Consider the following 13044-nt stretch of genomic DNA (forward strand, 5'->3'; position numbering starts at 1 on the left):
GCGTGTCCCCAGCTGGGCTGTAAACAGGAGCCTGTGGAATATCAAGTTCCAAACCTTTGCAGCAGGCCAGGGCTGGGGAGGAAGGAGGGGGCAGAGTTTATTCCAGCTGAGGTCAGCCTTGTTTTCCCTCGCAGAGCAGGGATCCTGCAGGGCTGTCAACAACAACCCAGAGATGGGATCCTGTCCCTCTGGAAAGCTCTGGGGTTGTTTTTCCCTTTGGTTGTGGTGGAGCTGCTGCCAGGTCCCCATGGGGTCTCTGAGAGCAGCTCGAAACCTCAAATTGAAACATTTTTAGTGCAGGAGCCCCTGTGTTGCTTTGGAAAAGAAAACACAAAAGGAGAAACCCAAAGCAGCCCAAAATTCCAGGGAAATCCTGTGTTGTCACTGCAGGATTTCAGCTCAGCTCCAGCTGCCTTGGTCTGAAGGGAAGGAAATTCTCATTATTGATTAATCTGTCATTAATGAGTTCATTTTAGTTGGGAAAAGAGCCTGGCTGAAGGGTTTGGAGTGGGGTTGGGGTGGTTTGTGTGGAGCTGGTTCTGGCAGCAGCTTCACCTCCGTGGAATGGTTTGGCTTGGAAAATCCCTCTGAAGTCAGGATGGCAGCTGAAGGTTGGCTCTTTTCCCAAAATTCCTGCTGGGACCTCCCAGGTGCAGCCCCACCCTCCTGCTCGTGGCCCTGTTTGTTTCTCAGCTGCACTGTGCTGATGAATCCCCTGGAATTTCAGTCCTTTGGGGTCAGTTTCAGCATTCTGGAGGGAATCAGGACTGCTCCAGCTGGAAGGAGGAGTGACCCTGATGATCCAGGTGCTTTTTTTCCATCCCCCCATCCCAAATCCAGCTAAAGCCATCACCCAGAATCCAAGGACTTGGGGATGGTGCTGTGGAAAACCTCAGAGCAGAGCAGTGGGAATGGCTGGAAGTGCCCAATTCCAGAGGCTTGGAGCGACCTGGGGAAGGGTGGAACTGGGTGGGATCTGAGCTGCTTCCAGCCCAAACCATTCCAGGATTCCCTGAGCCCCTGGGATTGCCCATTCCAAGGCCACTTCCAAACCTGGAGCTGTTGGAGGTGTTTGTGCCTTTATCCCCAAACTCCTTTTTGCTCTCCTGACCTGCCCCAAATTCACCCTTTTTTTTTTTTTCCTATTTCCACACAGAGCTGGAATGGGAAATCTGAACAAATCTCTGTTAAAAAACAAAACCAAAACAAGTTTAAACTGCTTTTTTTGGCTGTTCCTCACCCCTGAATCCACTGCAATCTGCAGGAGGAGGAGGAGGAGGTGAAAGGAACCCCAGCCCAGAATCACTGACGTGGCTTTGACTCCTTTAGAAAAACCAAAACAAAAACAAAAAAACCTGTTTGTGCTCAGCCAGGAGGAAAACAAGCAGGGCTGGATTTCAGCTCTGATGGATTCTTGGAATCCATCCCTGCCTGGCTCCTGCTCTGACTCCAGCTGGGTTGAGCAATGTTCTACTGGGAAGGGGACGTGAGGCACGAGGGGTTCTCGGGGGGGTTTGGGAGCTCTCCCAAGGGCAGCTCGTTCCTGCAGCCTGGGACTGAAGTTTTCTTGGAAATTCAACCTTCCAGGATGTGCTCAGCCAGGGCAGGAAACTTTTTTTCCTGTGCTGAAATGCTCAGAAACTTTTTTTCAGTGCTGAAACCTTTTTTTTTTTTTTTTTTTATGCTCTGTAAGCGTCCCTGGAATGATGCAAATGCTTCTTCTTTTTTTCATATTCCTCCCAAAAAATGATGCAAACTCCTTCATATTTTCCTCTGAAATGGGGTAAACTCCTCCTCTTCTTCATATTTTCTTCTGAAATGGGGTAAACTCCTCCTCTTCTTCATATTTTCTTCTGAAATGGGGTAAACTCCTCCTCTTCTTCATATTCCTCCCCAAAAAATGGTGCAAACTCCTTCATGTTCTCCTCTAAAATGGGGAAAATTCCTCCTCTTCTTCATATTTTCTTCTGAAATGGGGTAAATTCCTCCTCTTCTTCATATTCCTCCCCCAAAAAAATGGTGCAAACTCCTCTTCTTCATATTCTCCTCTAAAATGGGGAAAATTCCTCCTCTTCTTCAGATTCCTCCCCAAAAAAATGATGCAAACTCCTTCATATTTTCTTTTGAAATGGGGTAAACTCCTTCTCTTCTTCATGTTCCCCCCCAAAAATGGGGGGAACACCTCTGCCTCCCATCATTCCCTCTCAAAAATGGGACAAACTCCTCCTCTTCTTCATATTCCTCCCCAAAAATTGATGCAAACTCCTTCATATTTTCCTCTGAAATGGGACAAACTCCTCCTCTCCTTCATATTCCTCCCCAAAAATGATGCAAACTCCTTTTCTTCATTTCCCCCCAAAATGATTCAAACCCCTCTCCCTCTCTGCTTCTCCCCACCAAAAAAAATGCAATTTAGACCCAAATATTTCCCTGAGCCCTCAGCCAGGCTGTGATTTCTAAAAACAAAGGAAAATCCCACCACTTCCCTGTCATTATTCTGATTATTGATGGATGAATGGCAGCCCTGATTTTCCAGGGAATAATTGGCTCTTGATCAAACTGATTAATGCCATGATGGGGTAAATATCCCAAATTCTAACTCCATTAATAACACAGCTCCATCTGCTCGGGCTGCTGGATCTGAATTCCCATTTTCCTTGGCAGGAGCCATCGAGGAATCCAGAAAAAAAATCGAGGAATCCACCCCAGGAGAACGAGGCTGCTCTGCAGTAGGAAGGTGAGCAGAGACTTGATTTGTCTCATTATTGATTAATTTCCCCTTAATTGGTTCATTTTATCTGGAAAACTCTCTGGATTAGGGGTTTGGATGTGAATTTGGGGTCTGAAGTGCTGACTGTGGGTGCTGCTGATGATGGGGCCTCGTTATGTGCCAGCAATTACCTCATTAATTAAGGATCTCTGCATTCCAGAGGGGACCTGGAGCTGTGTGGGAGCTGCTGTTCCATGGAAAGGGGCTGTTTGGGGTTATTTGGGGCTGTTTGGGGTTTTTTGGGGCTGTTTGGGGTTATTTGGAGGTGACAAACCCAGAGCTGGGAGTTGTGGCTGTGTTGTCCCAGGGCTGGATCATCCTCAGGGTTTTTATTGGAATAACCTTGGGAATTCAAGGGGCAGGAGGCTGAGCTCTCTCTGGATTTGGGAGAAGTTTGAGCTCCCCACAGGGGCTTTGGGACAGGAGGACACTGGGGTGATGAGGATGATGATGATGATGATCAGCAGTTGCTGCTCCTGGCTCATCCGAAGAGCTGAAATCCAGGTGGCTCCAGAGCTCTGCGTTTCCCCGTGTGTCGAAACGGAAATGGAAACGGGCTGATTTTGTGCATTTCGGGTGAAAAATCCCTTAAAATCCCATTTTTTGGGGGGAAAAAAATCTTCCATTTCCTTGCCTGCAGTTCCCGGCTGCGGCCGGCAGAGGGCGCGCTTGGGCCGCGCTTGTGGCGCTTTGCTTTTCTTGTTGATTAATTGGATTTCATCTCATTATTTATATGGAAATTCCTTCATCAAAACGCTCCCCGTGCTTTAATTAAAACTGGAGCCAGCAGCAGAGCGAGGTGAGGCTCTGCAGGGCCACCAGGAGCACTGGGGTTTTCCCAGGAGGATGAGGATGAGGATGAAGATGAGGATGAATTTTCCCCCACTCTTCACCCCGAGCCGACCTCTACACCACAACCCAACCCAAAAAATCACCCCAAAAATCCAAATTGCTGCCAAACGCCTGGCTGCCATCGGCAGGTGGCAGCACCCTGCCCTGCTGCCCGTGTTATTCCTGGCTGGGAGATTCCCTGGATCCAACCCCGCAGTCTAGACTGACTGACAGACGGGATTCCTGTGCTCTTAGGTAAGCACGGACAGACACCCATTATGCAAATCCCCAGCCGGAGCAGCCTCCCAAACATTCCTCAGATTGTCTAAATAAGGTGCTGTTTCAGACCCAAACTGCAGCCAGCCTTTTGGGTGCCTTCCAGCTGGAGGTGGGATTTGTTTTTTTCTAATTCTTTTCTTCTTGCCCTGATCAGCACACCCTGAGTTTTGGCCTCCACAGCTGCCCAGATGTGCAGGGAGGAGAGAAAAATGGGCAGATAAAAAACTTTCAGGCTCCTGTGCCTGTTGCTGCTGCTGCTGGGTGCTGTTAAATCAGTTTTATTTCTATTTTCTGTTCAGATTGCACAGAATTCGTGGCATTTTTTTTGCTCTCTGAGCTGCAGAAATCAGATGTGAGTGGGGAAGTGCTGCAGTGACCCAGCCTTGCAGGGAGGTGTTGCCCTGTTCAGGGCCACCCTGACTCATTCCTGGGGCTGGAGGAGGTGGGGATGGATCATCAGGGAATGATCCAGAGCCTTTGGAGCACTCTGTGGCATTTGCACTCTGTCCTTTTTGCACACAGAAATTCAAAGAGCCTTTCAAGCCCCGTGACTGCTGAGTTGTTTGTGCTGTTCCACCATCCTGAATTTCCCAGGAATTTTCCTGCTTCTATCCCTAAAATCCATCCCTAAAATCCATTTTTCTCTGGAAAATCTCTCTCCCAAATCTCTCCTGCCCCAGCCTGGAGCTGCTGCAGCCTCCTTGGAGCACACAAAGAGCTCCTGAGCTGCTCCAGGAGTTGGGAATTGGCCCTCAGCCCTGCCAGGAAAACATTGGAATGGCTCCTGCTCCTGAATCCACGTGATTTTCTGGGAATTCACTTGGAAGGGTGCTTCAGAAATCCCTGCCTGGGGTGGTGCTGGCTCAGGGTGAGGAGTTTGTTCTGGTTTCTTTGTGGTGGCCTCTCAGCCTGTCAGTCCCAGCTCTGCTCTTCTAGTCCTTGCCTTAAAAAAAAAGGCAAAAAAAACCCCAAAAAACCCTGTTGTGTTGTTTTTCTTTTTTAAATTGCATCATCCCTCCTGTTTTCCTGACTGTTTGTTTATTTAGGGGCTTTAAGGATTAAATGGAAGGGGAAAGGTTGGGATGTTCACCCTTGTTTTGGGTGGAAATGAGGAGAGGGAGAGGTGTTTGCCCCATTTTTGGGGGCATTGAGGAGAGGGAGAGGTGTTTGCCTCATTTTTGGGGGAAATGAGGAGAGGGAGAGGTGTTTGCCTCATTTTTGGGGGGAAATGAAGAGAGGGAGAGGTGTTTGCCTCATTTTTGGGTGGAAATAAGGAGAGGGAGAGGTGCTTGCCTCATTTTTGTGAGAAAATGAGGAGAGTGAGAGGTGTTTGCCCCATTTTGGGGAGAAAATAAGGAGGGAAGAGGTGTTTGCCCCGTTTTTTTGGGAAATGAAGAGAAGGAGAAGTGTTTGCCCCATTTTTGGGGGGAAATGAGGAGAGGGAGAGGTGCTTGCCCCATTTTTGGGAGGGAATATGAAGAAGAGGAAGAGTTCCCCCAAGCAAAGTCAGGATGGAGACTCTGAGCAGGGTGGGATCCTCATTTCCCACCGTGGGAACTGTGATTCCATCTTTTCCTGGGTGGGACCCTCTCTTCCCACTGTGGGAGCTGTGATTCTGTATTTTCCTGGGTGTGACCCTCCTTCCCACTGTGGGAGCTGTGATTCTGTGTTTTCCTGCTGGGAATTCTGGTTTTGGGGTGAGCTGCATCCCCCATTTCCATCCACACTCTGATTGCAGCCTCATCCCAATTTCCCCACGTCTGCTCTCTCTGGCAGCAGGAAAATCCCAAATCCAAGCCCTCCCTGCAGTTCCCAGCAGGTCTGGAGCCCTTTTCCAGCTCAGCTCAGCTGCTGCTTTGCCCTTTCTGCTCAGAGATGGGAGATAAGGAAGCAGCCGAGCGCTGCTGACTCAGTCTGGGGTTTGTCCTTCCTGCCCTCCCACACTGCACCTGCACACCCAGAAACCTTCGCCCCACAGCCCCCACACGGGTTTTCCAACCCCAAAATTCCCTTTTTCTACTGCTCCAGGAGCTGAGAAAACCCCTGGAGTTTGTTGGGGAGCGTTTTAGGGAGATGTGGGCAGGACAAAGGGATCGCCGGGGTTCGCTCGGCGCCGCCTTTTCCAGCCTGAGTCACTCCCATTTCCCTGGGAATGCTGAAGAAACGCCAGGATCATCCCAAAACCCACCAGGATTATCCTGAGAAACACCCCCAGAGATCCCATTCCAGCTGCAGAGCTGAGCTTGGCAGGGTTTGCCCTGTCTGCACCCCAAACCGAGGAGCAAATCCTCCTAAATCCACACCCAACATCCCCATCCTTAAAATCCTCCACACCCAACATCCCCATCCTTAAAATCCTCCACACCCAACATCCCCATCCTTAAAATCCTCCACACCCAACATCCCCATCCATAAAACCCCCTGGATTTGGGGTTGGTTTGGGGATTGTTTCCCAGCAAGGCAGGGTCACGTGTTGTCTGAGCTGAGAGATTTGTCAGAATTCTGAGAAGTTCGGAGCTGTCGAAGCAGAAAATGCTCATTTTGGGATGGCTCAGCTGAACCTTTTTGGGGGAAAGAGGAAACGCTGCTGAACCCACAGAAAAAGCTGGGAAAAGCTGAGGAAATTGCAGCTCTTGGCAGTGAAATCACTGGTGAAGGATTTGGGTGAAAACCCCAAGTTTTCAGGGAAAACCCAACAAACTGGGAAGGTTTTTTGGGCAGCACAGAAACATCTGTGGTTTGTCAGAAACTTTTTCCTTCCTCCTCAGCTCCTGCACTTGAGCTCACCAGCACAGAACTCATTTTTAAACTGTTTTTTTTTTTTTTTTTGCAGCTTAAAACTGAAACCTGAAACTTAAACCCTGATTTTTAGTCAGTTTAAACTTTTTTTGATACCCTCAGGCTTCGTCCTCAGTCTCCAAACACACGGAATGAGCTGGAATTCCTGATCCTCTGCTCCTTCCCTCCTGGATGTTGATTTTCCTCCCTCAGAGAGTTGACACCTCTTTGTTTTCCCAGGTTTTGGGGGAATTTGAGCTCAGTTTTCCCACAGAGGGGGATCCCAGCCCCTGGGAAAAGGGGTTGGAATGTTTTTCTCTGGGTGCACATCTGGGAAAGGCATCAGAGGCTGGGAACGACTCCAGCCACTGTTCCCAGCCCCAATTTCAGGATTTTGGAGATTCCCAGAGCAGCTGGGGCTGCCCCTGCATCCCTGGAAGTGTCCAAGGCTGGCTTGGAGCCACCTGGGGGTTGGGAATGTGGAGGAGCTTTGGGCTGGAGCTGCTGGAGGAGGTGACAGGGCAGGGACAGATGTGCAGGATGGCAGGCCAGGAACCTCCTGTCCTGTCCTGTCCTGTCCCAGGAGCCAGGACTGGTGGACAAATTATCAAATATCAGCATTATCAAATTATCAAATATCAGCATTTTCCAGTCATCAAATAGCAGCATTATCCAATTATTAAAAATCAGGATTATCAAATGTCAATATTATCCAGTTATCAAATATAAACATTATGCAATTATCAAATATCAGCATTATCCAATTATCAAATACCAATATTATCAAATATCAATATTATCCAAAATAAATATTATCCAATATCAAACATCAGCATTATCCAATTATCCAATATCAATATTATCCAGTTATCAAATATCAGCATTTCCAGTTATCAAATAGCAGCATTATCCAATCATTAAATATCAGCATTATCCAATTCTCAAATATCAATATTATCCAGATATGAAATTATTAAATTATCAACTATCAGTATTATCCAATTATAAAATATCAGCATTATCCAATTATCCAATATCAGTATTACCCAGTTATGAAATATCAGCATTATCAAATTATCAGTTATCAATATTATCCAATATCAAATATCAGCATTATCCAATTATCAAATACCAATATTATCCAATATCAATATTATCCAGTTATCAAACATCAGTATTATCTAATTCTCAAATATAAACATTCCCAAATTATCCAATATCAATATTATCCAGTTATTAAATGTCAATATTATCCAGTTATCAAACATCAGTGTTATCCAGTTCTCAAATATAAACATTATCCAGTTATCAAACATCATCATTATCAAATTATCAAATATCAATATTATCAATATTATCCAATTATTAAATATAATCAGTTATCAAATATCAATATTATCCAATATCAAGCATCAGCATTATCCAATTATCAAATTATCCAATATCAATATTATCAAATTATCAAAAATCAGGATTATCCAATTCTCAAATATCAATATTATCCAGTTATCAAACATCAATATTATCAAATATCAATATTATCAAATATCAGTATTATCAAATATCAATATTATCCAATATAAAATATAAATATAATCCAGTTATCAAACATCATCATTATGAAATATCAGCATTATCCAATTATCAATATTATCCAATATCAAATATCAATATTATCCAATATCAAACATCAAGATTATCCAATTATCAAATATCAATATTATTCAATATCAAACATCAAGATTATCCAGTTATCAAATATCAATATTATCCAATATCAAATATAAACATTATCCAGTTATCAAACGTCATCATTATCAAATATCAGCATTATCCAGTTATCAATATTATCCAATATCAAATATCAATATTATCCAATATCAATATTATCCAATATCAAATATAAACATTATCAAACATCATCATTATCAAATATCAGCATTATCCAATTATCCAATTATCAATATTATCCAATATCAAACATCAAGATTATCCAATTATCCAATATCAGCATTATCCAATTCTCAAATATGAGCATTATCCAAATGATCAATTATCAAGTTTATCCCATATCAGCCATCAGCTCCCAGGGTGACCTTTGGGAATTTGGGAATTGGGGGTTGTGTGTCCCCAGGGATGTGGGGACAGAGCAGGCTCAGAGCCAGCTTTGGGGCTGGTGGGATCCTCCAGCACCTGCCACGCTTGGAATCAAAATTCAATATCAATAATTAAAAATTAAATGATTTTTCCTGCTCTTTTCCCACCCAGAGAGGAAGCTGGGAGGAGTGGGTTCCTCAGGGAACGTGACTCATGTGCCAGGGAAGGACTGGGGAGAGGAGGAGAAGGTGGAACAGGAGGAGGAGGAGGAGCCACTCGGTGCCAAGGACTTCACTCCTCCTGCTGCCTCCTTTTTTTAGCCCTAGTAGCAGCTGAATTCCCAAACTGGAATTCCAAATTCCCAATTTTTTTTCACAGCCTGCCTCTCCTCTCTCCATTTTTAGCCCTGGGAGACTCCAGGTAGGAGCAGCACTAATTAATCTGAGGGACTGAAGGCAAAGTTGAGCTCCTTGGGTGCTGCAAAAAGCACTCAAAAGTGAATTTTGGGCAAATAAAACCTGAATTTAGGTGGTTCGGGGAGTTGGATTTTTGAGCTGGAGTTTTAAATCCAGCTCTTAAATGCAGATGGTTTTGCAGCAGGTTGGGTGGGTGGGTGTTGAGTTTAATATAGTGAAATTTGAGATAAAAATACATGGAAATTTAGAGTTCACAAGCAAAAAAAAAAAAAAAAAAAAAGGATTGAAAGTAGTTGGAATGGGTGAGGAGGAGGGGACAGGATCAGCTGTGTCACCTCAGTGTCCTGGCACCGAGCTCCTCCTAATTTCACCTGCTAAATGAAGGTGCTAATTAGGCAGGGATTGCACAGGGCCAGGTCTGGCCAGCTCAGGTGAGCCTCTCCTTCATCCTTATCCCAGTTTGTCCTGCTTTATCCCAGTTTGTCCTGCTTTATCCCAGTTTATCCCAGTCTGGCCACTCCGAGGCAATGCCAAAGTGTGGGCACAGCTTTTCCCAGCAGCACAGAAATGTTGTTTATCCATTTTTTTCAATCCAATTAGAGATGCAAATTAGGATTTGCAGCTGGGAATTCCAAGCCAACATCATTCAGCCACGAGCAGGGGACACTTTTCACTGTCCCAGGTTGCTCCATCCCTGGAATTTCCAGGGATCCAGGCCAGGTGCTGCTTTTCCTCCTCCACCCATCCCTGCAGTCCTGTGACTTTCCCTCCCCAGCTTTGTTTTTATTCCAGAGGGTGACAGCGGTGACAAAGCCACCCTAAGTCATCCCCAAACCCCACGAGGCCTCAGCCACAGCAGGATGAGCCCTTGGCTTCAGAGCCTGATCTCTCTTCTGCACTTGTTTCACCATCAAACCCCAGCTTCTCCCATGCCAGCCCCTCCCCTCCCAAAGGGAATTTGGGATTCCATCCCAAATCCCACCCAAATCTCCCCTTTTCCAGTTTGGAAGCCATTCCCTCCTGATCACTGAGCACTTGTTTCACCATCAAACCCCAGCAAAGGCTGCAGCTTCTCCCCTCCCAGCCCCTCCCCACCCTCACAGGCAGGAATTCCATCCCAAATCCCACCCAAATCTCCTCTTTTCCAGTTTGGAAGCCATTCCCTCCTGATCATTTTCTTGGCTTGATCATTTTCTGATCAAGCCATTCCCTCCTGATCACTGCTCTGCACTTGTTTCACCCTCAAACCCCAGCTTCTCCCCTCCCAGCCCCTCCCCTCCCAAAGGGAATTTGGGATTCCATCCCAAATCCCACCCAAATCTCCCCTTTTCCAGTTTGGAAGCCATTCCCTCCTGATCATTTTCTTGGCTTGATCATTTTCTCATCAAGCCATTCCCTCCTGATCACTGCTCTGCACTTGTTTCACCATCAAACCCCAGCTTCTCCCATGCCAGCCCCTCCCCTCCCAAAGGGAATTTGGGATTCCCTCCCAAATCCCACCCAAATCTCCCCTTTTCCAGTTTGGAAGCTATTCCCTCCTGATCAAGTCATTCCCTCCTGATCACTGAGCACTTGTTTCACCATCAAACCCCAGCAAAGGCTGCAGCTTCTCCCATCCCAGCCCCTCCCCACCCTCACAGGCAGGAATTCCATCCCAAATCCCACCCAAATCTCCTCTTTTCCAGTTTGGAAGCCATTCCCTCCTGATCATTTTCTTGGCTTGATCATTTTCTGATCAAGCCATTCCCTCCTGATCACTGCTCTGCACTTGTTTCACCCTCAAACCCCAGCTTCTCCCATGCCAGCCCCTCCCCTCCCAAAGGGAATTTGGGATTCCATCCCAAATCCCACCCAAATCTCCCCTTTTCCACTTTGGAAGCCATTCCCTCCTGATCGTTTTCTGATCAAGCCATTCCCTCCTGATCACTGCTCTGCACTTGTTTCACCCTCAAACCCCAGCTTCTCCCCTCCCAGCCCCTCCCCACCCTCACAGGCAGGAATTCCCTCCCAAATCCCACCCAAGTCTCCCCTTTTCCACTTTGGAAGCCACTCCCTCCTGATCATTTTCTGATCAAGCCATTCCCTCCTGATCACTGCTCTGCACTTGTTTCACCATCAAACCCCAGCTTCTCCCCTCCCAGCCCCTCCCTTTCCAAAGGGAATTTGGGATTCCCTCCCAAATCCCACCCAAATCTCCCCTTTTCCAGTTTGGAAGCCATTCCCTCCTGATCGTTTTCTGATCAAGCCATTCCCTCCTGATCACTGCTCTGCACTTGTTTCACCCTCAAACCCCAGCTTCTCCCCTCCCAGCCCCTCCCTACCCTCACAGGCAGGAATTCCCTCCCAAATCCCACGCAAATCTCCCCTTTTCCAGTTTGGAAGCCATTCCCTGTGTCCTGGCACCCTGTAAATAACCCCTCCACCTCCCTGCCAGCTCCTGCAGGGCTGTCAGCAGCTCTCTCCAAAGCTTTTTTCCTCCAGGAATTTTTCCTCTTTCCCTCTCCCTGTTTTTCCCCAACCTGCAGCAGATAATTTTCTAAATTTAAACCCCAGCCAGCCCAAAGCTTCCCGTGACCCCCAAGGCTGCTCCCTCACGTGCCTCCCACCCCAGCCTTTTCACACAGTGGGGAAAAAAATTCCCTTTTTTAGCCTGGCCGGCCTCTGGCAGCAGCCCCAGCCCTGAGCTCAGCCCTGGAGCTCTGCCAGCCCAGCGTGACCGAGAGAAAAGAGCCTTCAGCTTCCTCCCGTGGCAGATCCAGCCCCAGCAGGGAGCTGCAGACCCTCACATGACGCTGCAGTCATCGGCCTTGCCCAAAAAGCCGCGGTTTTGCGGGAAAACGGCGGCGGTCACACGGCGCTGCTGGGCTCCTTGTGCTCAGACAAGTGCAGAGGAGTCATCAGGCTCTGAAGCCAAAGGTTCATCCCGCTTTGGATGAGGCCTCGTGGGGTTTGGGGATGATTTAGGGTGGCTTTGTCATCGCTGTCACACTCTGGAATACAAACAAAGCTGGGGAGGGAAAGTCACAGGACTGCGGGGATGGGTGGAGGAGGAAGAGCAGTGGGTGTCACTCATGTGATGGCCGTGTCCCAAAGGTCACTCACGTGGCCAGGGGACGGGAAAGGGCTGGGAATGAGCTGGGCCCTGATGCCAGCAGGGCCCTTTTGTAGGGAATGAGGATCCCAGAGCAGCTCTGTGTCCCCATTCCAGAATGGGAATGAGCCCCAATCCCCAGTGCCAGCAGGGCCCTTTGGTAGGGAATGAGGATCCCAGAGCAGCTCTGTGTCCCTGTTTGAGAATGGGAATGAGCCCCAGTGCTAGCAGGGCCTGTTTGTAGGGAATGGGATCCCAGAGCAGCTCTGTGTTCATTCCAGAATGGGAATGAGCCCCAGTGCCAGCAGGGCCCATTTGTAGGGATTGGGATCCCAGAGCAGCTCTGTCCCCATTCCAGAACAGGAATGAGCCCCAATCCCCAGTGCCAGCAGGGCTCTTTTGTAGGGAATGGGATCCCAGGGTGGCTCCGTGTCCCTATTTGAGAATGGGAATGAGCCCCAATCCCAGTAGGGCCCGTTGGTAGGGAATGGGGATCCCAGAGCAGCTCCATGTCCCCATTCCAGCACAGGAATGAGCCCCAGTGCCAGCAGGGCCTGTTTGTAGGGAATGGGAATCCTGAATCAGCTCTGTCCCCCCATTCCAGAACAGGAATGAGCCCAAATCCCTGATACCAGCAGGGCCTGTTTGTAGGGAATGGGATCCCAGAGTGGCTCCGTGTCCCCATTCCAGCCCGGAGCTGGAGCTGGGTGCTCATCCCAAAGTTGTGGGGTTCAGGATTTGGGGTTTTGCTTCCCAGCAGGGCTGAGTTCTCCCCCTCCAGG

The 13044-nt window shown here is 47.8% G+C and overlaps 1 protein-coding gene across 1 annotated transcript in view; it reads left to right on the top strand.

Annotated features, from left to right (window-relative positions):
- Nucleotides 1-13044, top strand: part of GNG7 (G protein subunit gamma 7) — a 48884-nt gene that overhangs the window by 25060 nt on the left and 10780 nt on the right. Inside the window, exon 3 of the mRNA XM_059869947.1 lies at nt 2665-2737. The gene's annotated coding sequence lies outside the window, so the exon portion shown is untranslated. The remainder of the gene's footprint in view (nt 1-2664; nt 2738-13044) is intronic.

This window comes from Haemorhous mexicanus, chromosome 29 (genome assembly GCF_027477595.1).
Source record: "Haemorhous mexicanus isolate bHaeMex1 chromosome 29, bHaeMex1.pri, whole genome shotgun sequence".
In the NCBI taxonomy this organism is placed as follows: Eukaryota; Metazoa; Chordata; class Aves; order Passeriformes; family Fringillidae; genus Haemorhous; species Haemorhous mexicanus.